The following is a 4,305-nucleotide window of genomic DNA, read 5'->3' on the forward strand; positions in this document are numbered from 1 at the left end:
CGGAAAGTGGTGAAAGAGGCGAAGCAGGGCTACGGGAGAAAACTAGAGTGACAACTCCAACAGAGTGACTTTAGAAGCCTGTGGCAGGGACTAGGGACAATAACGAACTATAAAGCACCAACATCCGGTATGACGAACGCGGACGCGACTCTGGCAGAGGAGCTCAACACCTTCTATGCTCGCTTCGAGGCTGCAGCTAAAGACTCTAGCGATGCTAATGCTAGTGGCACTAACGTCTGCAGACAGGAAGACACTGCCAGCACCGGCAACGCACTCATCATCTCCGAGCATGACGTGAGGAGAGCCTTTAAGAGAGTGAACACCAGGAAAGCAGCAGGACCAGACGGCATCTCGGGTCATATTCTCAGAGCCTGTGCAGACCAGCTAGCACCTGTGTTCACCGAGATATTCAACATCTCTTTATCTTAGTCGGTGATCCCCACATGCTTCAAAGAGTCCATTATTGTTCCTGTCCCGAAGAAACCTCATCCTGCTTCTCTAAATGATTATCGCCCTGTAGCCCTCACCTCAGTAGTGATGAAGTGCTTTGAACAGCTGGTCAGAGACTTCATCATTTCTTCACTACCCGACACACTGGACCCTCTACAGTTTGCATACCGCCCAAACTACTCCACAGATGATGCAATCTCCCATCTCCTACACACATCACTCACTCACCTGGACACTAGGAAAGGGAAATATGGTAAAATGCTCAGAAACAGAACAGACGAGCTCTACAGAGGGTGGTGCGATCAGCTGAGCGCATCATCGGCACCAAGCTTCCTGACATGCACTCAATCTACACCAAGCGGTGCTGAACCAAGGCCAGGAAGATCGTGAAGGACCTCAGCCAGCCCAACAAAGGACTGTTCTCTCTGTTGAGGTCAGGAAAGCGATTCCACTACGTGAAGACCAACACAGAGAGACTGAGAAGGAGCTTCTTCCCGCAGGCTATAAGGTCTCTCAACCACATCACCATGCAGATCTAGTACAATCTTTTAACATCCATGGACATTATGGACACATTCACACACATCTACACTCACATCTACACTTACATGTTTATGTTTACATTCTGGACCATTGCACAAAGACACTGTAATAAGGTACCTTAAGTCACTTTTTATGCACATTTGCACACCATCTTTCTTTCATCTTTTCATTTAAAAAAAATGTTCTATGTACAGTATATTTTTATTTTTTATGTACAGTATATTTTTATTTTAATTTCTATTTTTATCCTAGTTAAATTAAATTTTCTATCATATTTCTTTTATTTCTTTTATTCATATTTATTTCTTATTATAAGTTTCAATTATCTTTTTACGGTCACTGGCGGTCGTATAAGCATTTCACTGTGTATGTCGTACTGTGTATGACTGTGTATGTGACAAATAGAATTTGAAATTTGAATTTGGATACCACCCACAGACTAACGGTCAGACGGAACGGACCAACCAACAACTGGAGCACTACCTAAGATGCTTTGTGGCCGATCGCCAGCGCTCCTGGACCCACTACCTCATTTGGGCAGAACACTCTCACAATCTCCACACCTCTTCCGCCACCAACTTAAGCCCATTTGAGGTATGCCACGGTTTCTAACCCCCGATGTTCGATCACCAAGAACCGGTTGATGTACTGTACCATCAGCCCAACAGTTGGTCCATAGGTGTCGACGGCTGTCGAACCAAGCAAACGCAGGCCAACACCAGCTACATCACCCAGCATCGAACATCGAATTGTGTTTACCCTTACTCTCCAAACGAGAGAGTGTTTAGAATAATTCGCGTGGTTATCCTGCCTACTCGAGCTACAGTACTTCCGCATTTGGGTTTACCATCCATGCTACACGGGCTAACTGCTAAGTTTTCTGTTTCACCCCAGTTAGTTCGTGACAATGATTTAATGAGAACCTGATTTGGCTCATCAGGCATCCATATAAGCACAGTGTGTGGATTTGTTTGTGTGGGTTGGGTTAATCACCTGGTTTTAATGGGTGATTGGGTGATTAGGGTTCATGGCAGTCAGCAAAACTTTTCTAAATTCTCTCTTTCTTTTTTCTCTTTCTTTCTTGTTTGCTTTCTTTCATTTTTTGTGGCTGTATTCTACTTTTTGGAAATTAGGAGTTTCACTTCAGGAATTAACAAAAATGACAAAAATAGGTTCTAGTCAGGCTAATGGATGTTTAATCAATTTTGTTAGTTGGAAATTCCTTATTCATTTGCAACACCTCAAAGCTTGTATTGCTTTATTTTAAGGGACTCTAAACTAACCTAAGGGAGGGGTGGTTTGGATAAGAATATATATTGTATTTGTAGATGCAGATACTCCTTGCAGCTATATTATTGTAGTAGGGCAAGTATACAGGTCCCACTTAATCTGGCCAATGTTTATGCACCCAATTGGGATGATGGAGGTTTTTTTGCCTAACTTTCTGTCTCAGGTCCCAAACCAACCCACCATCACATATAAATTGTGTTCTTTCCAATTCGATTCAATTCAATTTTATTTGTATAGTGCTTTTAACAATTGACATTGTTGGAAAGCAGCTTTACACAATCAAAATAATTATTTATCATTATGTGTATGAATTAAAATGATAAGACAGTCCCTGATGAGCAAGCCGAGGACAGCGGCGACAATGGCAAGGAAAAACTCCCTGAGACGGTAATAGGAAGAAACATTGACAGGAACCAGACTCAACAGGGAGCCCTTCCTGGGTGAAACGGATAGCAGGGATTGATCTGCATGATACTGTGTGAGACTGGAATTTCAAAATAACAGGAAATGTGTTTAAGTTAAAATGGAGTCCAGTTCATTATTGGAGGCTCAGGTAGACTGTAGGAACCTCCAGTCCTGAACTTTTGAGCGACTGAAGTCACAAGTCCTCAGAAACAACTGTCTGCATCAGCCGAGGACAGGACTGTCTTTGTGGAAAAGTGGAATCCCGAATCACCACACGCATCGCATGCAGACCATACGGGGCATCCATGCGATGAGATCTCCAACCAGAAGCAGGACACCAGGATGAGTCAGACACGTCCAGGAGGCAGAGGGGGTCTGGATCACTGGCAGCTCAGGAGTGACATGTATAGTTCGACAGAGAGACAGGTAGAGGGAAAGAGAGTGAGGAAGAGAGAGAAAGAGGACGAGAGAGAAGAGGAATAATAAAGAAGAAGAGAAGGAGAGATAGCAGTTAGGTTTGGTCACGGTCACATAATGTATCATTATGTATGAATGTATATTTAGTGTAGAGTGCAAGCAGGGACTCTGGCAGGACTAACTATAACAACATAACTAAAATGGAGAGCCAGAAGGAAACACAGACATGACGGCTCCCTGAGATGTAAAGCAAACAATCACTTCACCGTCAACAAACCTGACTGAAGCCAACTGCGGCCCAGAAACCGTTTTTTTAATTGGCCCGCAGTAAATTCCAAAAATATACCAGAATATGGCCTGCACATGAAACCTGGCGGTATTGCATTTCCTGGTTTTAACTCTAGGTGGAGCTACTGAGTTGATCAAGGTAGTTCCTCTACAAAACAAAATTAAGGAAAGAAAAATTTTGCCACAGCGCAGTAAAACTACAACACCAAAGAAACGCAAGATAGCAAGTGATTGTAGAAAATTTCAGACACAGTGGGAAAATGAATACTTCTTTATGGAAGTCAAGGGGAAGTGTGTGAGTATGAGCAATCTACCACTGAGAATTTAAAACTTTAAACTGACATTGATGCTGAATATAGGGACCTGCTCTACCATTCAAAAGTGCACTGGCTAAGTCTTCGTGCTTCGGCGGTTTTATTGCGAGATCAGAGATTGACCAGTTTTTGAAAGAAAAGGACCGACCTCTTCACGAGCTGAGTGACCCTCTATGATTGTCAGACCTGGTATTTTTAGTTGATCTCACTAAACACCTCAACACACTTAACAAAAACCTACAAGGCAAAGACCAACTCGTACCACAGCTTCACGCACACATGGAAGCATTCTGTGTGAAGCTCCGACTTTTTGAGGCACCTTAAATGTTGCACACTTTCCCGAACTGTCCAAAATCAGATCTGCGTCTCTAAAGACCGATATAAAAATAATAAAAAGGGAAAATATGTGTCTGTGATCATGTCTCTCATGGTTTCACGCTTCCAAGATTTTTCTACCATTAAAAACGATATCAAACTGTTCATGGCTCCCTTCATGATAAATGTTCCCACTTCATTGTTCCCACTGAGCGCAACCCTGTTCCGCGAGGTTCAAAATTTATAACACGTTCCATGTTTTAATTAATATTTTATGTTGATA

The sequence above is a fragment of the Clarias gariepinus genome, chromosome 3 (assembly GCF_024256425.1).
Source record: "Clarias gariepinus isolate MV-2021 ecotype Netherlands chromosome 3, CGAR_prim_01v2, whole genome shotgun sequence".
Lineage (NCBI taxonomy): Eukaryota > Metazoa > Chordata > Actinopteri > Siluriformes > Clariidae > Clarias > Clarias gariepinus.